General features: G+C 41.6%; 1 protein-coding gene across 4 annotated transcripts in view; it reads left to right on the forward strand.

Annotated features, from left to right (window-relative positions):
* htr2cl1 (5-hydroxytryptamine (serotonin) receptor 2C, G protein-coupled-like 1) overlaps positions 1–24,146 on the forward strand; it is a 206,869-nt gene that overhangs the window by 51,299 nt on the left and 131,424 nt on the right. For 3 of the 4 annotated variants that reach the window (XM_084923672.1, XM_084923673.1, XM_084923674.1), the window contains exon 2: positions 4,801–4,897. The exons of the other annotated variant lie outside the window; for it this stretch is intronic. The gene's annotated coding sequence lies outside the window, so the exon portion shown is untranslated. The remainder of the gene's footprint in view (positions 1–4,800; positions 4,898–24,146) is intronic. 4 annotated transcript variants of the gene reach the window in all.

Below are 24,146 nucleotides of genomic sequence, written 5' to 3' on the forward strand. Positions count from 1 at the left end.
ACCAACAGCCTGAACCATTTATACAAAGCAGGATGGATACATGTTGTTTATGCAAAATTCTGACCCTAAAATCTGAATGTTGAGAGAGAAATCAAGACTCATCAGACCAGGCAATGTTTTTTTAATCTTCTGTGTTTGGGCCTGTGCACGTTGCACAGTTTCCTGTTCTTACCTGACAGAAGTAGCAAGTGGTGTGGTCTTCTGCTCCTGTAACCTGTCTGCTTCATTATTTGACTTTATTATTTTTTTTTAGTAAATGTGTATTTTAACAGTTATGCATTTTACAATTACAAAACAGACCTTTGGGTGATGTAACTGGTAGCCATATTGGAGATAGTTGTAGCACAGTTTTTATTTCAGATATTGTGCTTTTTCTTTTTCTTCTATCACTGATTTGGCTTTGTCATTATGTGCCTTTGCGTTTGGATGTCGAAAAGCTTCACATTGGGCTGCAGATCTCTGTGAGGCTGCTTTTCAGGTATGCGATGACTTCTGCAAAAGTACAAGTAAAATGGTCGATTTCTCCAGCAGTTTCATTGATGTTCCAGGTTGGTTTAGTGGTCTTTATTGATCATTAAGACCATTCATAAGGGAGCAAACTTCAGCAACACACTGTTACAGTGTTTGATGGTCAACCAAAACCTTTATAACCATTTACTACAACTACAAAATGAGACATAGGCAGACACAGAGCAAGAGAGCATGCAGGAAAGCAGCAGTAAAAGTGCTTATTGAGCTTCATTAGCTTGTACATTTCCACTGAGACCAGCTACTGTAAATGGAATCCAATATTTCCTCTGTAACAGCCCTGCCCACAAAGACACACAAACGCAGACAAACACAGTTCAACGTAATGGTTATCGATATATACACTGTTGCTTTTTCACCTAAAAGTTGTGAACTGCTACTTTGTGGCTATCAAACCTGTTTTGTTAATTGGAAACTTTGGCTACTCTGCATCCAGTGCACTCTTATATATGCCATATATAACCAGCGAGGAGTCTTTTTTCTATGAGTAAATATTTACAATTAGTTGAAAAGAAATTGGCCAAAACCAATTTTACGAATTTAGGCATTTAACAGAAATGGTGTTGTTTTTCTATTACTACTAAAGCATGCAGCTCTGGAGCAGAAATTGTCGCCTCTTTGTCTCATTGTAGGTTTTTTCCTGATTTTTTTTTAGTTGGATACGTAGCCTCTTAAATATCACTTTGTCAGTAAATATTTAAGTTGTTTATAAAATATACTGCATGTTAAACAAACCCAAAGAGTAAAACTGCCCTTACATGACAGTGGCTTGTCTTTGTTGCACTTTATCTGCATGTAACCTGATTGAAATTACACATAATCCTTCTACTTTCAGTTTTATTGAATGTGATGGGAACTTTAGTTTGAAAGAGGTAGAAAACAAGGTAGATCAACTGACAGTATGAAAAAAAAACATCGGGGAAAAGAAACTTGCTCAGTCTGACAGATGACAGCCTGTGAATGGAAATATGGCAGCAGAGAGTCTGTCTGCCAAATTTCTCCAGGATGAGGGGATGTGACACTTAATAACAGCCTTTCTTATCGTACACGTATCATAGAGACACAGAGTGTTTCACGTGTGCTTCCTTCAACGTTCAGTTTACACAGATTTAAAAGGAGGCCCAAACTAAAATGAACTACCTTCACCTTCATTTCTTCCACTTTTTTTAATGAGCTGCTCTGAGCTGTACCTTTTCGTAGAACCTCCTATTACTCATTCGTCGCCCGCCCCAATCATTACCAGCAATATTCGAAAGTCCACTGGTTTTCAGTGTAAGCTGTGCCACTTTGAAGTTGAGTGGGGATCCTTTGCAGCGTTGACAGGCAACTAATTAAATCTGATCTGGAGTTCTCGTTTGATTCGCCATTACTGTTAACCACAGTCTCCAGGGAAGATGAAGAAAACTAACGTTAAAGATATCGTTCTTTAGCTCTTTAGTGTCGACGGGGTCTTCACGATGAAGCTGGCTGTATGTCTTAAACAGGCATATAAAGAGGATCGAGTCAAACAGATAGACAACCTGTGAATCTGAAGCTGTAAGCTGTTAAACTGGTGAATTAACCTCCTGCCTCCTAAATCTCTCTTAATAATCAGCTGTTAACAATGCTCAATTTTCCTTTTCTTAGTTAAAGAATAAAAATATTGTGTACTTTAACTACAAACATGGTGCACGTTTGAACCCATGAAGCACATTTAATGAATATATTCTCTTTAAGAGCCTTTAAAATCTCATTCACAGTTAGAAACTACAGGTGCTTCAGTTTAAATCCCGACTGATCCTTAAAATGCTCTGCTACTCTGTTTGAGGACTCAAAGTGCTTTCTTACTACAAGCCTCATTCACCCACTAACAGTGCATTTTTTCTATGCCTAAGCACGTTTAACTCAACGTTTGCACACTCAGACTCCAGTAGATATATTGGAGGCAGCTTGGGGTTCACACACTCAGTACACTTTGACATGCAGACTGCTGCAGGTACTCGAACGACGACCTTCTAATTTGTAGACGTTACCCTCTACCCACTGAACACGTGTACAGTTTATTGTATATCAGCATAACTTTACACATACAGCGAGCATAACGCCCAAGTGCGTATTTATAATACAAAGGCTTAGGCTCAACTTTCCATTAAGAAATGTTGAACTTTCTGTGTCAGTTTGGTGTCCTGTGAGGTGAAAAGTGAAAAGCTCTGCATAAAACAATCCATGCAAATCCAGTATCTTGCTAATTGCCCCATATGCACCAATCCATAGGTCAATGATACCTTGACTGCATATTTGCAGATCCAAAACAGTTTTACATTCATCAAAATGCAACATTTCTCCCCATCGGCGAATGAAGGAGAAATTGATATCCACAGTAACAAGTCTGAACAAATGGTCTGTTTCATGAATGTGAATGAACGGAAATCAAATTTGTTCTGTAACTGTGAAATGAGAGATGTTGTTTTCTTTTCTCTTAAAATTAAACAGCACTGCTTTGCAGACTGAACGAAGAGAAGATTAGGCTAATATTTATACACCAAACACTTTGTCTTACACATGAAGGCATTAATAATGAACAGTCTGAAACAGTCCTCCTAAGATACAATAAATAGCATTTGTCTTGAAAGTCAAACTAAGTTTTCCTTTCGTCCAATTCATTCCTACATTGATTGTGGGCCCTTTTTAAGATGCTTCGGACCACATTTTTTCCATGTGTGCTGTAGATGCTTTAAAGGGTAATGCACATGTATTAAAGGTATGAGAATATGAGAGTCATGGGAATATGATTACTAGGAGTACTCTTTTAATATTGCTTCATATTCTACTGTTAATTAGAGCTGTTATTAAAAGAAAAGTAGTCAGTCTCTCACTTGGTTGTGGAAGACTTTTGGCCCACTCTTCTTTCATTCATTGAGGTTTGCAGGCAACACAACACAGCTTTAGAGTCACGTTGAAGTCTCCACTTTGACTGGTCCAGTAAACACTTCAGTAATGTAGATTTGCTGCTAGGCTTCGGATCATTGCCCTTTTGCAAGACCAAGTTTCAGCCAAGCTTTATCTGTCAGACACAAGGTTTCATGTTTGAAGAGAAAACTTTGGTATACAGAGGAGTTCATGGTCAACACAATGGCCACAAGGTACCCAGGTCCTGTGGCTGTAATACAAACATAGATGATCAATTGTCCACCACCGTGCTTGATAGTTGGTATGAGGGTTTAGTGCTGATATGCTGTGTTGGTTTTCCCCAGACATCTCTACTGGTGTCCAAATCACATTGATTCAATTCAGTTCAGTTAAATTCCATTTTATTAATGTAGCGCCAAAGCAACAGTTGCTTCAAGGTGCACATTGTTCCAGAAATCTTGTTCAGGATGTATGTTTGCACACCTAAGCTGTAGTGCCATGTTCTTTTTAAAGAAAAGATGCTTTCAACTGGCAACCTTTTTGGAAAGGTATGCCTGGTAATGTATACACGAGGCCTGTTGAGTCTGAGATGTAGCTCTTTGGTGATTCAAGTCATTCGAGTTTCCATACATCAAGCCTAGATAGCGCAGCATGAGACTCTTAGTCCGATAGTTCGAGCCGCACGTTGGGCATTGGTGTTTAAAGGTCTGACGATGTGGTGAATATCCACTCTATAAGGTGGTGTCAATGAATGCTGCAGTCCAGCAAACTGTAAGGGTATGTTAAGTTTTTCACAAGGGTCCAGTGAAAACCTTCACATAACTGTATATCCTATAATAATAGGCCACGAGGTTTGCTATGTGACTTGTGTCAATTCTGCATAAACATTAGATTATTTAGTACTGCATTAAAATATAAAATTATGCATTTTTTATTATAGGCATCTTTTTTAAAAGTGTCACTTTGAAAGTGAACAAACCCTCATACCCGTGTGTTTGTGTTTCTGTGTGAAAGACATATTTGGTATTCTTCACCGGTAACCAAATCAATTAAATGCACATGTGCACCCCCAAAGAATTTAAGACTGCAGGTGCAACAAAGAGAATTTAAGTGTTTGATCTTTTCCCCGCATCAGAGGACGCCTTCAGGCTCACACGCAAACAGGTTTTCTCTACGAACATATTTAATGCTCCATCTCACAACGTCCACCTACACAAGAAAACGAATGCACACACCTACACGCACGTCTCCTCAACACCCAGCATGTTAAATTTGGTTGTCAGTGAAGCCCAAAAGGCATGCAGCTTTTTCTACCCTTTCAGTGTGTCGCTTTACTTTTTGCACCAAATAGTGACACCCCTTTCTTCAAACTGACTTCCGCAGATGCAGAGAGAGAGTGTCAAGGACACATCAGCAACTTCCAGGACGCCTGACGCAAGTCAAAACGAGGACAGGCGCTTCTGAAGAGCCGAACTCTGAGGTGCAGTAAATATACTTCAAGGTTCTTGAAAGGTCCCTGGATGACAGGCAGATCTCTGCCAGAACGTGTGTGTGTGTGTGTGTGTGTGTGTGTGTGTGTGTGTGTGTGTGTGTGTGGTATTTAAAAAAACAATCAAACAGCATTGTGCGTTGAGCGTTTCTCACTTTAGAGGTCTCTAATGAACATTATTTCTCACAAGGCCTAGACGTTTGGTAGCATCGCGCCGTGGCCCTACAGAAGTGTAGAGTCAAGTGGAACCACTAGAAATAATTCAGTGTACAGTCTGTGTGTTTGCATGTCCCAGTGGGACTGGAGTGTGTACGTTCAAGAGTGAACCTGCAGGATTAACCCCTCTGACAGGCATTTGATCAGGTTTGCGGCCGTAGCCAAGTGAAATCAAGGGAATGTGTGACGCTCCATTAATCCATGTATTGGATCACACTGTGTATTTAGTCTGATGGTTTTTTTCTGTCACCAGTGTCACCATATATTGCAGCCAACTGGGCAGTAGCAGAAAATGAAATGATCATAAGGACTTATTGAAAACAAAGGTTAAAATTAGAGTTCATTCTGTTTTTTATAAATATACACTGGACAGTGCCGGCAACATATTTGATTCAGCTTCAAGTCTCTTATACTTCCAGTTGAGTGAGCATCCAATTCTTTCTGTGATAAAGGATCAAATCAACCATTTTACAATACGTTTACCAGACAAAGACTAGCCTAGTTCCAGGCTCCTTTTTCTTTTTTTTTCCCTTCTTCTTTCAGCTGCTCTTCTCTATCTTCAAAATCCTTTGTCCAATATATCCACTATCTGTCCTCTACACATGTCCAAACCATATTAGCCTCTCTAACTTTGGCTCCAAACTGTTCCACCTGAGCAGTACCTCTGATGTACTCATTTCTAATCTGGTGAAAATCCTAGCATTCCTTCTTTTTTTTTTTGTTCATTTATGGGTTTTTTTTTTTATCCTGTCCTGTCTGGCAGCTTTTGCAATCAGAATTATGATCTGAATACAGTGTTGTGCCAAATACATTTTGCTTTTCCAGGACCAGCTCTACAAATTCTTTGCAGGCTCCTCTTGTTCGGGGTTTATCTGTTTATTTCTTCATTTCTATTTGTGTTATTTCAGTGATTACATTATGGTGGTATACAGACAATGTCTAAGGCAGGACAGGTGGGAAAAGGTGTGTGTGTGGGGGGGGGGGTAATAAAAGGATAGAGAACAAATAGAAATTTAAAACATATTGCCAACTGCTGCACCTGGAATGAAAAACAAACAAACAGCACTTGCAACACAAAAACTACAAAATGCACAGGTATATAAATCAACAGCCTTCTTGTGGGGTCTGTGTGTGTGAGTGTGAAAGAGAGAGAGAGTGTCAAGTGTGAGTGCATGTGTCACAAAATATACTTAAATGAGGGTGATGCCTGAATAACAGCCCCTAGGAGCCAGAGGTAGATCTGGCAAAACCGGGCCATCCGCAGCCCCCAAGAGTACTGAGGACCTGAGGTGTACACGTCCCAGCAGGAGAAGGAGGGAGGTCCTAGATCGGGCACCCATGACCAAAGATTGGGAGCCCCAGAGGACAAGGTGAGACGGGCACAGACACACACAGTAAATGGACACACTGGTCTGGGTCTGGGACAAACTGCACCCAGAAACGGATGTCTCTCACCTGGACACCCCACCCAATGGGCCTGTGGGCACGCATGAGTCCCCAAGGCGCAGACAAGACTTCCCTGCTTTGACTGATGCACACTACACCGCAAGCCAGCCAAAGGGGTGCAGACCTACCCTGGGGAAGGAGGAATGCGGCCTGGGTTTCAGGCGACCCCGGGCACCAGGAACCCAGGCCCCAGACCCACTCAAAGGAGGCCAGCCTCCTGACCGGGGAACAGGACCCACTACCACAAGCACCCCTAGTCCCACACCCCGGGCCGGCGCCCTAGACAGCACCCACCCCAGTCCCCACCGCCACTACCTGAGGCAGAGACCCTGTTCCTCCAAAACGGCAACCGCAGTTTTCCATCCCCCAGGAAGCCGCCAGACCCCAGTAGTCCCAGAGAACACGTTCATCCACCTGCAAGGCATACAGGCAAACGAGACTACAGCTGATCACCCTCACTAAGTAATGTAATTGATCAGTGGGAACCAGAGAGAAACAAATTTATCCATTTGGGTTTTTTGAGGAGGAAGACATTCTCTCCAGACTGAAGTAAATTTCTGTATTGACTAGTACATACATTTTTTTTGGATTTCCTGTGCATGAGGATAGTCTTCTTAGCGATGCATTAGGAAGTGAGTATAAGTGATGCATATACTACTTCATTATGTCACCTAAGATGCACAGCTTGGGAGAGGTTGGGATATAACATCCGACACAAAAAACTAAGTGGTTAGCTTTAGGCATCGCCCACTTTTGAGTAAAATATGCTGCTGACAGCATTAACTCTTCACGCTGAAGGTATCCATATCCATATTCTAATTCACTCTTACAATAAACCAGCGTGTCACTCCCGGGCTAGAAAGGACTCCTTGTGGGTAGAAGCGAGACTCTAGCAGCTCTAATGAAACAGTGTCTGATGCCCCAGGAAAGAAAGCAGTCTGAATTTTCCATGGATGAGAAGGTGTGGACAAAGGTGGGCCTGGGGTCACTCGAAATGGGAGCAGTTAATGCAGCTGGGTCTGATGATGCACACCTTAGGCCTGGAGTTTGACTCAAGGCATGCATTATGTATTTGAACAATCTTGTATTTTAGTCAGCTTCCATTTCATGTTGTGGCTCACAAACCTGGTCCCAGCAGTTGAAAAGTCTACAGATCACAGCCAGTGAATGATAAAACAGACAAAAAACCCATCAGAGAGGGTCCAAAAAAATAGAAAAGAAAAAAAAACAAGCAGTGTGAAAAGATACCTGAAACATGCAAAATCAACAGTGGCTCAGTTTCTCTCAGCAGAATTTGGAAAAGCACGTCAAATGAGACAAGTAACGCCCCTGCCGGGCCGTGACGCAGCTTTTAATATAATTGCAAATTACTGTAGGGATGCCACTCAAGCCCAGAGGTGGAGAATGAGTCACTCACGGCTTACTACCGTGTTGCTATTAGCCTTCTGACCCTGCAGGTCAGGTGGGAGAACTCTTTCACACACACACACTGCGACACTTTCAGTTTCCTTTCCGTTTTCCTCTCTTAGATGACGTCTATTTAATGTGTTTCTTTCTCTGAAACACACACACACACAGCATCTTGTTTGCTTATTTATTCATATATTCAAACCTGCTTGTATGCTTTTATGTGATAATGTTGCCCCAGAGGCCTGATTATACAGGCCTGTTAAAAGAGACTTCCTCCTCAATATACATGCCAGACATAGACTGTAAACTCGTGTACACACATGTAAATGTGACCACGAAACACACATAAATTATACAGTTGTTCATGTGTGAATGCTCTAATGAAAGCATTGCCTAAATCTGATATAGGATACTGTGAAACAAGAAAAGGAGGCAAAATATGGACTCTGTTTTTTAATAAAAGCTTAAACCTTGTGGCATTAGCGTGAATCCAGTCAGCTTTGTTTTGACCGTATTAAAGTTTCTATAAGCACAGACAAGTATAAGAATGATTATGACAGTTATTTTATATCAAGGATGCTGTTTTCTCCTATTGTAGCAGCTCCTGGTGCATAATTAAAGTCTATCAGTGACAGAAACACCCACAGTGCTGCTCTCTCTGCACTGCTGGATTCATCATCCATCCTCCTCCACTAAAGGTTAGAGCGATGATACTGAACCTGTATTAAAAGATTCACAGGTCTGAGTGATAAAACAGCATGTACATTATATTCTTGTGGTGCTAGAACAGAGACAGCGGATGAGAATCAATTTCAGTGCATTAGATTTCTCAGCACAAGCGCTGCAGTCCAAAAACGGCAAACTGAACAAACAAGCAAATTCAATTCAATTCAATTCAATTTTATTTATATAGCGCCAAATCACAACAAAAGTCGCCTCAAGGCGCTTCATAGATACAGAGAAAAACCCAACAATCATATGACCCCCTATGAGCAAGCACTTTGGCGACAGTGGGAAGGAAAAACTCCCTTTTAACAGGAAGAAACCTCCGGCAGAACCAGGCTCAGGGAGGGGCGGCCATCTGCTGCGACCGGTTGGGGTGAGAGAAGGAAGACAGGATAAAAGACATGCTGTGGAAGAGAGACAGAGGTTAATAACAGATATGATTCAATGCAGAGAGGTCTATTAATACATAGTGAGTGAGAAAGGTGACTGGAAAGGAAAAACTCAATGCATCTTGGGAATCCCCCGGCAGCCTACGTCTATTGCAGCATAACTAAGGGAGGATTCAGGGTCACCTGGTCCAGCCCTAACTATATGCTTTAGCAAAAAGGAAAGTTTTAAGCCTAATCTTGAAAGTAGAGATAGTTTCTGTCTCCCGAATCCAAGAAGAGAAGGCACAGTTAAAAGTGTCTCTTTGTTACAACATTAATATTGTGCGGTGGGATACTGATGCTGACCCTTTTATTTCCATTTTTTTTTAAAGCTGCCTTGATTTTTTTCCCCCCTAAAGGCAATCGATACCAAGTGGATAACAGCAACTTCCATTCAGAGAGCTTCTGTTCAGTGGAGGTGGACTACAAAAGAAATAAATACCTATCACTGCCGGCTTGCTCACACTGACAGTAAAGTAGAGGGAATTAGTCTGTGTCACATAAGAGTGAAAAATAATTAATGGCTCTGCATTAACTTTTAGTTTTGTTCTCATTATTGTTGGAGAAGTTTTACTAACTGACAGGATTCAGCTAGCAAAACACTTTAAAATGCTAAACTCTGCAGCGTGGCTATGCCCACCACACTGAGATCCACTCAGATCTCAGTGTCAACTTTAGCCTTCTTAAGGCCACATTTACAAAACGGACCAAAATAGCACGTGAGCGCAAATAGTGCTCATAGGCGTGGTTAATTTTATGAGTGATGGGCAAATCTTGTTGTCCAAACACAAACACAGTCAGTTTATTTTAATGTCAATCGCAATAAAATAAGACATGCTTCTGTCAACATTAAATATTGGTGCAGTAAAACGCGCGTCGCAAGCGTTTGTAAATCAGCTTTCACGCTTGATTTAAACAGTCGCCTCGCTATATTGTGCGCCTTAAGAAAGGAACTTGCAGATATACATATAGGTCATTCCATCCTAATTTTTAGAGCATTTCCAGCTTCACCATCTCCGATTCACATAAATATTTCATACTGTAACGTTTTAACATATATAGTTCACACACTGCATTCTGAGGCAATGTTTGAACATCGATGTCTCAAAGCCCAAAATTTTTCCTGCTCCATCACAGTGAACAGGTTCTGTAACTTAGACAGATATATCAAAAAATGTAGGACAAGTGTTACCAGAAAAGCAAAAAAATCAGTAGATACTCTAATCCAAATAGAAGAAGGGTCTGGAGCTTTCAGATGGTACTCTAACTGTACCATAATATTAAATATGTGTATATTGTTATTGATGTTTTTGATTTTTGTTGGGGTTTTCTCTCTATTACTGTTGGGTATAAGCATCTTGAGATGACTGTTATTGTGATTTAGTGCTATATAAATAAAACTGAATTGAAATGAACTGAAATGAACATTTCAGGCTTTTTGCTTTTAATAGTCTTTGAGATTTTTAAGTTCATGTGCAAAAGAAAAGGCCATCAAAACCACAATCCAATCGCAGACTGGCTCAGTCATATTGCCACTTTATCGCTGCCTTCATGCACCAAAGTTGTGAGTGACTGTGTAGTAACTGTATGCAGTAATGTTAGTGATGCCATAGTCTCCAACCAGCATAGTGGGAAGAGGACTGTTTGTATAGATGGACAGATGAATGGATGCTCTAATTGTTAACAGTTAGCAGCATTTAGTATTCCTAATTTAAAAAATAAAAATAAAGCATTCTCTCATAATTTTGAGATCGATGCCATTAATCTGTTGATAGTAGCGGCCGTTTAATAACATGATGATCTGCGGGAATGCTCAGCATCTTTTTCATGACATCGAGACGAAATGCTTGCTCGTCAATGGATTTTCCTATTTGATGTTGCAGCATCTTAACCTACAAATAAATAAAGTAGCTTGAGGTGAGAGTTGTTGTGAAGTTGAAGTAAATAAACTGAACTGATGTAACTTTTCAAGCAGAAGAGAGAAAAAACCTCACTCTTTGCAGGAGGCAAAATAATTTTTCTAAATACGTTTCTGACGCTGACTCAGACCGAGTCGCCCACATGATGTGCGTCTGGAGCAGAACCTCCGCCGTGCATTTTACAGGAAGGCATCTGGGAAGTCTTGAGTCATCAGGTGAAAGGATGAGCTGGGGTGGCAAAGGGCGGCTGTGAGATGGAGTTCAGAGAAAAGCATGTTCGTGAATGAGATTGACTCTCTGATCGTACTAATGAGACGAGGAGGGAGCTGTAATGCGTCTTATTGGTGTCTCCTGAATAACAGACGCAAGCAAGCGCGTTTTTCCTCATCATGTCTGCACATGGAGTACAGCCAACCACAAGTTTCAGTCAAAGTATCCTTTAGAGTAATGTGTGCACTTGTGAGAAGTCATTTTCTCGGAAAACAGAGACTAGTATGAATATGCAGTCGATGGTAAATGGCCTGTATTTGTATAGCGCTTTACTAGTCCCTAAGGACCCCAAAGCGCTTTACACATCCAGTCATCCACCCAGTCACACACACATTCACACACTGGTGATGGCAAGCTACATTGTAGCCACAGCCACCCTGGGGCACACTGACATTGCTGCCCTCTGGTAATATAATTCCCGTGAAAAGTATTAAAAAACTGTCAGCCAGATAAATTCACTCCAAAAGTCCCACCGAGTATCTGCTTCTGTTCACTTAGGCTCTCAACCAATAAAGAGCCAGAAGTTCACAGTGTTTACAGCTTGGCCCAAAGGGGAATGCGTCACTTATATTGTATAAAACACTCACTGTCACTTTGTTTATGATTGCTTTTATAAGGTGAAGCCAAAATATAGATTTGCCAATACTAATATGTGCTGATATAGCACTTTATATCCTTTGTGTTTCTAACAAGGAGGATGTTAAAAGGGCTTTTCCTACCTGTTCAGCTGACACAGCTGGTTTGTTTCAAAAGAAAGGAGGCACAATATTCTTTTAAAAAACTTTTGTAAACTCATTCTTGCAGAAAGCAACAGAATGTGATGAAATAACTTATTGTGATTACTATAACTGGAGTTGATGCTTCAGGCCTGAAACGACAAAGTGCAAAGTGCCATCGTGGCTGTGAGTGGATTTCAAATGTCTTCACATAAAAAGTAAATATAGGGGTTGGTTTTCTTACAGCAGAAAAGTATGCCACAACATGGAGAGGCACTACTGGGACAATATATTTGCAGTGGAGTTTAACATAACACACTGACACGAGTCAAAAATAGAGGAAAATGCGATGTTCAAACTGGCTCCTGCACAGCATCATTTTCTTGATCCAGTTGTATTATTTATTACCGTAGACTGCTATGATGGCTTTGGGTTTAATTATAGGGATCTCTTTGTGAATACAGGTACAAAACGAGACTGACTGTTAAAAGTTTACTTTTAACAAGGATAGACCATCCTTGACTGTCTCTGCAAACTGAGTGTTATACTTCTATTCTTTCCAATTAGTCTGAGAGTTTTCATCCTCCGCTCAGAACATGAGGAAATTTATCTCTCCTCCTGTCAGAGTTGTACTCGCTGTTAGTGAAGAATGAGTGTTGCAACTGCAGCAAGTTGTGTTTGTTAATATATACATTTTGTTTCTTGCACCTGTTTGCCTGCTTGTTAGCACAAGTATCTAATTAGCTAGTCACGTGGCAGCAAGTCAGTTTAGACATCTAGACGTGTTCGAGACAAGCTGCTAAACCCGAGCATCAGAATGAGGAAGAAAGGTGATGTAAGAGAAAATATCCAGTTCGTGGCAGTCCTCTGGGTGAAAATGACTTGTTGATGTCACAGGTCAGAGGAGAATGGCCAGAGACTCCTTTGAGCATATAGGAAGGCAACAGCAACTCAAATAACTACTCATTACAACCAAGGTATGCAGAAGAGCATCTCTGATTCCAAGGCAGCAGAAGAGCACATCAGGTGCATCTCCTGTCAGTGAGGAATGGGAAACTGAGGCTACAGTTCACAAAGACTCTGCAAAATTGGACAATGTAAAACGTGAATACCATTATGTGGTCTGATGAGATTTCAGTTTCTGCTGTGACATTTAGAATTTGAACTAAACAACATGAAACCATTCAACTTGTTATCATGACAAAGTGTGTAATACACATGCTCGTCCACTATAGGGTTGCCAACTGTCCCGTTTTATCTGGGACGTCCTGTATAATGAGCAAAATTGGCGCATTGCTTATTTAACTTAAATGTTACGTATATTGACCGTTATGTGTCACTTTCTGACCAACAGATGGCTCGGTGGACCAGCATGTCTGTTACACGTTTTGCCGTGATACTGGGTTGAATGGTTTAGGCTGGTGGTGCTGTAATGGTGTGGGGGATATTTTCTTGGCGCACTTCAAGCCCCTTAGTATCAACTGAGTATTACTGAGAAAAAACTTGAAATCATCAATAAAATCATCTCAAACTGTTTTTTTGAACATGAAGAGGACACTGTGTCCTGTGCAGTCGCCAGTCCTCTATCCAATGGAGCACCTTTGGGATGTGGTAGAATGGGAGATTCACATCACAGATGTAGTACCAACAAATCTGCAGCAACTGTGTGACACTATCATGTCAATATGGACCAAAATCTGAGGAATGTTTCAAACAACTTGTTAAAGTTATTCTATGAAGAATTAAGACAGTTCTGAAGGAAAAAGGCAATAACATAATAACAGTATTTATATATTTGGGGCTTCAAAACAAGATCAAGATGTATCATCAAGTCTCAGTCGTGAAAGGACGTCTTGGATAAATAGAGTGCATAAGGTGTACTGGACTGCTGTACTGTACTAAAAAAACTGGTTCGGTTATATACAGGAGGCAGAATAAAGAGGTCATCATTTGGCAGTTTTGCTCCTCACTGCACAGCAATGGTCACACTGAACATTTTTTTATAAAGAGAGACACAAATGAGCTCGGGCTCTCACCATGGAACACCACAAGCTCATTAAAGGAAAGTACTGTCACAGGGCTTGTTAAAAAAGTAAGTACAGTGTTGCACTTGTCCCTTTTTGTAGGCTCATTGTGCATCATAAGAGGTGAAACTAGCAGAGAGGACTGATGAAAGCGCTATCTCCGTTGGCTTCATTAAACAATTTAAAGTTCAGGGTTTCCAAAGACGTGAGTTACTCAGGAGAAAATTCCACAGTGGATTTAATCTTCTAGGCATGCACAGAACATGTATATGCTAGAATATTATATACAAGGCTTTTCTCAGGAGTCATCCAGTCTCATTAAAACCATTTCAGATCCTGATGAAGTATTTCTTAAGCAGATTCAGCTACAATATGCATCAGACTGTTTCGTGTGTACACATGTGCACATTTTTCTACCTCTCATATCACAACTTCTAAATTTCTTTTGTTCCTCACACTCCCAGTCTAGAACATGTGCCCAGTCTAGAACAGGCTCCAAGTGTTTTCAACAAAATGTTACGAAATTATTTTCTGATCCCCATGATAGAACAGAGAAAACCCGACTCAGAAGTGGTCAAAACATTTATAATTCTTTATTCAATCATCTTCCGGAAGAGAGAGCCCTGCACAGCCCAAAGCCAGTTGCAGAACCTCTAACATTAGAAGCTAAAAATGTGTCTCATATAGGTGTTATTTTGGTACTTTACACGTCACACACATCCTCAATACAAACAACTCCTTATATGTTACTAGTTCCTCTTTTTCTGTCTGGTTTCCTGTATTTAATAATATGCTTGCACAGCTCTACACTAACTTCCTCTTTTTCAGTCTGGCTGAGCACTTAGTTTGTGAGTCAAAACTGGACTTGCTTTACAAGCCTTTATTATAAAAAAAAAGTTAAAAAAAAAAAAAACTTCACAGATTTTTTGCAGATACACCCCAATTCTCCCACTCTACTGTTATTTTCTTCCTGTGGAAATTTCCCCAAATTTCTGTAATGTCTAACTGTAGCATCCCCGGTTGAAATGATGGTCTCTCAAACTGATGGTTCACAATCCTTTTATTAAACAGCGTTGTATGTGAACACACCGTAAGAGCTACAACACATGCAAAATAAAGGACCATTAGTAACTCAATCTGTCACGGTTTGCCGAGGCAAGCCGTGTGGAATTATTTAGGACCAGGACGCGGCAGCTCTGGTGCAGGTGAGTATTTATTAACGAAGGAAATACAAACAACAAAGGCACTGGGAACATGAAACTGGAACCTAAACTGGGTAAAACTAACAAAACAAACCAGAAACGAAGATGCAGGGAGGTCCGGGGAAATACACATGGAGAGATGCAGGGAGACCGAGGGGAAACAACACAGACGAACCAGCAACTACTATGACAGAAGACACAACTAAAATACACTCAGAGAACACAGGGAGATTACACACAGGTGGGGAACACAGCTGGGAGTGATTAACGTGACGAGACTAGGGAGGTAAACTGAAAACACTCACATAAGACGCAGACCTTCACAATAAAACAGGAACTTACACATGAAAGGACAAACTAAGAAACGCGGACTAGATACAGGATCACACGGGCAGAACAGAGTAAACACTAAACAGAGGAAGAACAGAACCAAAATCGCAAGAAGAGAAAACACAAAACGCTGGGTCAAAAGGACCCAGGATCATGACACAATCAGTGTGTTACCTTTAACCTTTTGCCATGAACCTTTTACCCTTTCGATACCATGAAATAAAATACATTATATTACACTTGGTTTTGACTTTACGTAGCATACAACAGTTAATTTTGTGAACTTTTGCATCACTAACTAAACATGAAAGATTTACCGAGGTGCGTGACGTGGGCATTCTTGTGGGTGAAAACTTACACTTACTTACACTTACACTTACTAGCGGTCAGCAGCTTTATGATCCGTGAAATAACAAAGTACACATTTACATGACAAACTTCCATACTAACCTTGTACCCTCATCAACCACGTGCTAAGGGACCGTTTGTAACTTAAAATTAAATGTATGGTTTACGCCACCAGATTCACGGCACCTTGTCTCTCTATAACTTTCAAAATAAAAGCATCAGCTAGGTCCAAGCTGAAACAGCATAATAACCACTCATGAACCATTTTACCAAATATTAATGAGGTCATTTACACTCAGTGATATTTTGTCAAAATGTGGGCTGGTTCTCCAGACCAAGGCAGAACATAGCTAACTCAAAAATCGGGCAAATCATGTTGAGCTCACATTCCTTCCTTTTTTACAGTGTAGATCCAAAAATAGTTTTGAACTGTTTTGCTCAAGATATTTTTATCCAACCATCCATCCATCTTCTTCTGCGTATCTGGGGCCGGGTTGCGGGGAAGGCAGCCTAAGCAGAGAAGCTCAGACCGCCCTCTCCCCAGCTTGTCCGGGGGAACACCAAGGTGTTCCCAGGCCAGCTGAGAGATATAATCTCTCCAGCGTGTCCTGTGTCTGCCCCGGCCTCCTCCCAGTGGGACATGCCCTGAACGCCTCACCCAGGAGGCATCCTTGTCAGATACCCGAACCACCTCAACTGGCTCCTTTCAATGTGGAGGAGCAGCGGCTCCACTCCGAGCCCCTCCTAGATGGCCAAACTTCTCATCCTACCTCTAAGGGAGAGGCCAGCCACCCTTCGGAGGAAGCCCATTTGTGCTGGTTTATCCAACCAACAGATTTTTTTATACGGGCCATTTTTCATCAGAATGCGTACAACTTTATCACCTGTACCACATAGTTTTTATTATGTTGTCAGAGTTAATGCACTGACTGTGAACTACGACTCTCCAGGTCTTGAGTCTGGCTTGTGAAGTTTGTTGCATGACATTTCCTGTCTCTTTTCTGTCTCCCATCACCTTTCCATTTTCGAAGTATAAAACATGTAAAATTCCCACAAGCAAACTGACCTCAGGGGCTTGCGTAGAGAAGTGATTGAGAAAACTCCTCTTTTCATTTGACAAGTTCTCTTTCAAAAGATGTAAAGCATAAAGTATCTGCTTGACATCCCTGAATAAATCCCGCATTATAAAGCACCGCGGCCCCACCTTGTCACAGACACTTCTGCCTTCTACTTGTCAGCGGCCGGTAGGGTCAGTTTAATTTGTTAGTCCATCAACTCATTGATTAGCCTCCAGTGCCCACCAATGAAACGGTGTGTTGAGGCCTCCTCATTGTGCATGCTGTGTGTATTTCTGTATGTACCACACAGCGCCTGCAATGTGGAGGCTGAGGTGCACGGAAACAACTCACAAATATTTGTTGCAAGAATGTGTGGCTTTCAAGGAGAGGTCAGCCAAAGAATATAATAGGATTTCCACACATTCCTACCACTCATACTGTATTTACATGCACACAAACAAACACATATTTGTGAAGGTATAAGAACATTTTTATACACCTTCACACACAGAGGTACCCCATGCACAGAACATTAGGTTCTTAATTTTCCCAGTCATTCATGCAGATTTTACTTTGTCTGTAGGTCAACACTGTGCTCCTCTCTACCTGCAACCTTTCTACAAGCAGGTGGTCTCAGTGACACGTCCGTTCCCCTGTGCAATCAAAATTTAAAAAAAACCTGAAGCTATCTTGCGCTTATTATCTACTGCAGCACTCCTGCACTGCAGTGGTACCCAGGCGCTCTAGCAGCATAATGACTCGTGTAAGATCCTGGTTTAGTGCGACACAGATGACAAGATACACAAAGGAAGGCGGAGCAAAAACGCACACATATGCACACACATTATACCAATTTGGTTCCTGTTCCCATTAGGTTGGTACAGTAATGCTACAGGCACCAAAAGATGTCACCTAATCTGTGAGGCTTGGCTTGATGTCGCATCGAAGAGATTTCCAGCCCTGCATGCTGTTCTGCACAATGAGTCCCCTCGCAATTATGGGAATTGCTACCTTTTACCACGCAGGGTGTTTTACCGCCTCATTCTCAGTTTGTTTGTTTTTTTTCCATTTTTACAAATCTCTTCGGTCTCACTGCCAACGCTGCCCATTTAATCAGGTACATGCTTATTAGCTTAGTGTATGGGGCTATATCCAATCCCACAGTGAGCATGGTGGGGTAATTAGCTGGAGGCTAATAGGCATAGCAATGGGACGACAGAGATATGTGTGGACCCGTGGCCAGTTCCAGACAGTTGTTTGTCTCTGATGGGTTGCAATGATGTTGTCAGAGTATGTGAAAGGAAATGGGAAAGAGAATAGGAGATTATTATGCCTGGAAGGATTCAAGTGACTGAAGGGAGGGGGGAAAAAGAAGGAGCACATACATAGTTTGATGTGACAGTGCTCAGTCGCACATCTGGGACTCTTGTTGAGGCTGTGTTTGGTAGATAGAGCGACTCCCTCTTCTTCTTTAGTGCACCTTATTGCTTATATACAGGAGCACAATCAACATTGCAGTAGCTATATACTGCATGCAAACAGTTGGCATCTGTCAAAGTCTGCTGTTGCATGACATTTGCGCTCTTTACTCAAAATATGCCAGATGCTGATGTGCAGGATGTGCAGATGAAGAATGTGCTGAAGGCGGGCAGAAATTCATTGCTAACAAATATGCAAATACATGATTTAGTCATTATTGATTAATTATAAAGTGTAACTAGAGACTCTGCATTGTTGTTACGTCCATTATGGGTAGAGCTTCTTGATTAACTTTTCATTCGAAGCCATTTGTCTCCTCTGGAATCATCCACTATAGATTCTCAATCTGAAACTCATAAAGAAAAACTTCTCAGCACATGAGCTGCTTTATCTTAAAATCGTAAATTCTTTTTCCTTTTCAAAGGAAAATCAGCCACTGCCTTTAGAAAATTTAACAGATTAGTAGAGCAAACAGCTCATTATGCAGTATAAATTTGTTTTTTGGGTCGCTAGTTCATGAGTCCTTTTGATCATAGTGTACTGTGCAAAATTTATTTTGATGCTCAATTTTTTAAAGTGTTTTTCAGCTGTAGTTTTCAGGGCTTTCTGAAGCTCTTTCAAAGTAGTTTTTTGGACATTGTCTACTTTTCATTCATTATCGGTCCAGTCCTTGTACCTGAACATTCTATGCAATTCAAAACAATGGAGCACGATTTGGAAAATGTCTGAAAGTGTCTGATTGTCAGTAGATTAATTTTTCAGCATGATAATGATCCCAGACACTGCCAATGCAGTAAAAGCAAACCTGGATAGAAAACACACAGTAAAATACCATCAGTCATATATTGGCCTCCCCAAGCCAATCCTCAACATTATTGAAGCAGTGTGGGATCATGTAAAGGCAGCCAGCATCCATAGAAGACCTTTGAATGTCGTTCAAGAAGCCTGGAGAAATACTTCTGAAGACTACTTCAGAAATAAGATTATTTAAGTGGGGTTTTCCAACAGAAGCAGCAGGATCCCACAGCGGGTGCCCCTCTAAAAGCTTTGTCTGCTGGGAGATTCTGGCGAGAACTCTCAGAGAAAGAGACACTTGACACACGTAGTGGATGTTGCTTGTTTTATTTTGTTGTTCACAGTAGGATGATGTCATGTTCACTGAGAAGAAAAAGCCCATCCTCACAGTGAAAGGAACAGGTATAATATGGATAACAAGTCTTAGTCCATCTGGATAGGATGGATTTAGAATCAGTGGATAAAAAAACTCAGTAAAAGGAAAAATAATTTCAGTATGTGGGATGGAAGCTACTGATGATAAGAGGACTGATAAAAGCTAGAAGTATTGATATGTGGGATGCATAAGTAGGTAGCAAGCAGCTGTTTTTGAAGCAGCACATCTAGAGAGAGAAAAGAAAAGCTAACAAGGCAGCCGGGCTGATTTTGCATCTAACCGAGGCAATGTATTCTGCATGGGGGCTGATGTATTGGCAGATGTCAGAGAACTGCGGGTAGAGTCTCGCTTTTGCAGATGGTTGATCCCATTTTTTCTGGCATGCATCAGAAGTGGGCACGCTTCAGAGTTTCACTTTGCAGTGAGTTACACAAAGATATCCAGCAAGTGTTCTTTGGAGAGACTAAAGGCTGATCTCTCTCTCTCTCTCTGTGCAAATGTAAATTTAATCCACCTGCCATTTTTTTCACTGTCGAGTCGCGCAAAGAATAGAAAGCGCCACAGCCTGATTTGAACTCCATCCATTTTTCCTTCTTTCTTTCTTGTTTTTTTCCTTTTCTTAAGTGCGTTTTCACATTGCTTGTTTAAGTACGGAGAACGAGCTAGAAGAAAGTGTTGAGACTGGGGACGCACTCAGTCATTTTAGCTTGGGGCAACTCCAAACTTGGCCTTGTGTAAGGAGGGCGAACGCACCATAACACACATCTCTCGCCCACACATACACAGCCTGTGGACTTGTACGTACGCTTCAAACAGATATGCACGCAGAAAAACGCGCATGCAAATATGCATTTGGGTCCCGAAGAGACAAGATGCACATTCATACACATGTATACAAATTATTCATGTGTTGGCTGACTCAGTTTGTGGAAATACTCTTGGACCGGCCAGGCCCACGCTCCATTTAACTCATCTGAATGAGTTATTGGCTGTGTAAATGGACGGCACTGTCACCTTTTAAACAGACTGTGGACAGTGTTTCACAGAGGAGGATACACTACATTACACACCAGTCCGACGTCGATTAGACTTCATTAGTGCCATAAACCAAACATGTCACACATTATGTCAGTGCTTGTTCCTCATGTGGGTTCCTCACATTACGAGTGTTATTTTAAGGCTTCAGTAGGCTTCGGCTGGGGAGAAGTGTGCTTCACTGTTGCTGGGATTATCATTTGTTATCCCTCTTCATAGTGACAGGCGTTTAACCACCATCCTCAGGGGTAATCTTTCTTCTTCAAACACGGTAACTCTTTAGGAACTCCTTGGCCATCTCAGTAAGACTATATTATGAAAAGTATCTAAACAAATAGGCATTTGTTAAAGTTATGACTTCAGTGATTTCATGTATAGAATCACCAGTCGCGTCTTAGTAAAAGCGTTTCAAATGTTTTCTGACTTTGCCTCAAAAATATGGTTTAAAGCATTGGTGTCAAGCGTAAGGCCCGTGGGCCAAAATCAGTCCTGCAAGGGCTCCAACCTGGTCCACTTGATGGCTTTGAAAAATCATGCTAAATAACAGATAAGCAAATAAATGACATAAATGTTCTTGTTATTTCACTGTATACTGTATGATTTTCTTTAATAGTGGCTCTATAGTTAAACGTTTTCTTGAATTAACATAAATTTAATGTTTTATAATTTCAGGACAGTATGGGCAATGAGCTACGAGAACTTTCTCTGTAACTTTACACAATTTCTCACAATATAAGCTCAAAGAATTGCAGTGACAGATTTCTTGCATTTATTACAGCAGCATCTCTTTATCATGTATAAAGACTTAGATGGGCTGTTGAAATTGAAACTCTTTTCCCTACACTGAGATATCTGAGAGATTAAATGTGTAGTTAAACTTCTTTAGACTGACAGAAAGGAGATTTTGGCTACGTCCACACTCGCCCGGATAGATCTGAAAACGCTCCGCATCCACACTAGCGTTTTCAGTCGTTTTCACAGAGTTGTGCGTCCACATTGAAACGGCAGAAAATGCTTAGGTCCCAGTACTGCGCATGCGTGAAACACAAGAAGATTCGAACTGCCTCATTTCTGTCTGCCATTTATTTACTTTCCGGCACTTTGAAAAGTCGTGGAAAAATGTCGAGGAAAAGCACCGAGTTTTTTAAATGGACTTTCACTAGCTGGGCCCATGTTCTCATTTTAGGTTTGACAGTGTTTTAGTAGGTAAAAGTGAATGCTTTGACATGAATTGAGCTGCGGTTTGGGGAAGGCCTTGAAGGGCACTGGCGACGGCTCCCGGGCATGGCAGATCCCCGTGTACTAAATAGAAGTGAAGAAGTTAAAGAATTGAGAACAAGGAGGGAGGGTGGGGCACGTAAACGAGAATGATCAGCTTGCAGATCATCATCATCAGAGAGGGAACCTATATAGATGACAGCCGGAAGGAGCGTGTTTGGAGGCGTCGTCCTGCTCCTGAAATTCCAATACATAATCTCCAAAACAATGAGGTGGAGTTGTTGCTGCAAGTAACACAAAAGTACAAAGTTGCAAAAGGGAGTGAGAATTAAAGAATTCGAAGAAAAGCTATCTGGAGCATGTACAGACTGAAATTAATCTTTAATAGGGCTGTCAAAACTGAGAGCAAACAAAACAACTGCTGTATAATGCACTCCGCTATCTTTCTTTAATCGGTCACATGACTGCACCACATGACTAAAATGCATCATCGTTTTCAAAAGTCTCCGTTTTCGCTGTCCACACTGTGACATGAAAGAACCCTGTTCAAATGTATTCATTTTCGAGAGCATTTTCAAAACGCTGCGTTTTCCTTCGGGGAAACGAAAACACATTAGTGTGGGCGTAGCCTTCAATTGGTCCGGCCTACTTAAGGTCAAAGTAGGCTGCTCCAAAAAAAATCAACCTAATTCATGTTATGATGAGATGATGAGATGATGAGATTGCCTTTATTTGTCAGTTGCAGGTCTTTTGCTCACAACCGAGATGACAGACCTTGCCGACCGTACATACAATACAAACATCACATTGGGGAGACAGGTCAGGCTAGGTAGCGAGGAAAAAAAACATTGAAATGTGCAACACAAAAGGATAATACAGGAATGCACAGGTATCAACACACCATAGCACAATAAACACAGACAAGCAACATGGGAAAGTGTTCCAGTGTGTACATCTGACCTGGGACCGCTGCAATCTTTCGACTGCGCCTCCAGCTGACCCGATGTCCACATCATGGGGGAGGTAAGCGTTGGAGGTGGCATTGGATAGGGAGGGTGATGCGTCAGTGAGTGCTTATCAGTATCAGTATATGTATGTGTGTGCGTGTCCATAGTTCAGCTGAGACAGTGTCCTTCGCCCCGCCAGGCTAAGTAAACAGTCTTCCAGCCAACCCAGGTGGCCTTGCATGGAATGGGAAGGAACAGACTCAACACAGTCGTTATCAGGGAGTTTTTGTTCAGCTCCGGCCTTGAGCCCACGGCTGGCGCCGAAGGGGTAGCCGCATTATGATGGTAATTTTTCTTTTGCAAACAACTCATGAGAATTTCAAGCTGTTTTTAACACTCCGACACTGGTCTCTCAATCTCCCGTTAATAGCTGCGAGTTTCTCCGTGATGTTATTAGCCGTCGATTCTGTGGTCTTGTCACTCTTTTGCTCACATAGCAGATTCTGAGACCCCACGACCGCAGCCAACTGATCCGAGATGTAATCCAGCTTCCGCCCAGAGATGTTGTTCTGAGTTGATTCTTTCCTGATGTAATCCAACATACATACGCTCAAAGGTGTTATTCTGAGCATTCACTGCAGTCGTAAGCGCCTCCCAGCTCTTAACCATGCTGCCTTCAGTGAGCCCTTTCTGAGAAGTCACACCTGTCGTTCCAATCCCAGCGGGCAGCCTTGTGGGGGTTTGAACAGCCGGTTCCGCTCTCTTAATTCTCCGATAAGCCAGGGCCAAGCCAGCTCCGATCAGCAAGAACCCTGTTATCATGGTTCCGAATAGGTAGATATCTTCAGCGTCCTCGATCGACAGTCCCGCCAGGCACACGATCCTCTGCCACCCGTCCATCGTGTATCCAGCAGGGAAAGTCCCTCCAGGGCACTCGGGTTCTCCCGAGTCCAGACTTCTCGTTAAAGGGTGTCAATAGCATTCAGAGACCAGTTGATCAAATCCATAAATGATGTATGAATGATGTAACACAAGAAAACTGATGTTTTCTATGAACAGGTACACTCACCACCACACTGCTGAAACTATCATGAGTCTCTACAGCGCACATGATCTATGTCAGCACATCCATGCACTGAGCCACCAGTCCGTTAGCATTTGTCCAAAGTTAAGAACCCGCTAAACACAGTGATCAGCGAAGGTTTCATGACATACAGTATTTTTGTATTCATGCACATCAGCTTAGAAGATGATGGCAACTAGAATTCAAAGTCTTTACCTTGCAGCTACATACTGG

This window comes from Perissodus microlepis, chromosome 3 (assembly GCF_051167445.1).
Source record: "Perissodus microlepis isolate ML-2025 ecotype Zambia chromosome 3, ASM5116744v1, whole genome shotgun sequence".
NCBI lineage: Eukaryota > Metazoa > Chordata > Actinopteri > Cichliformes > Cichlidae > Perissodus > Perissodus microlepis.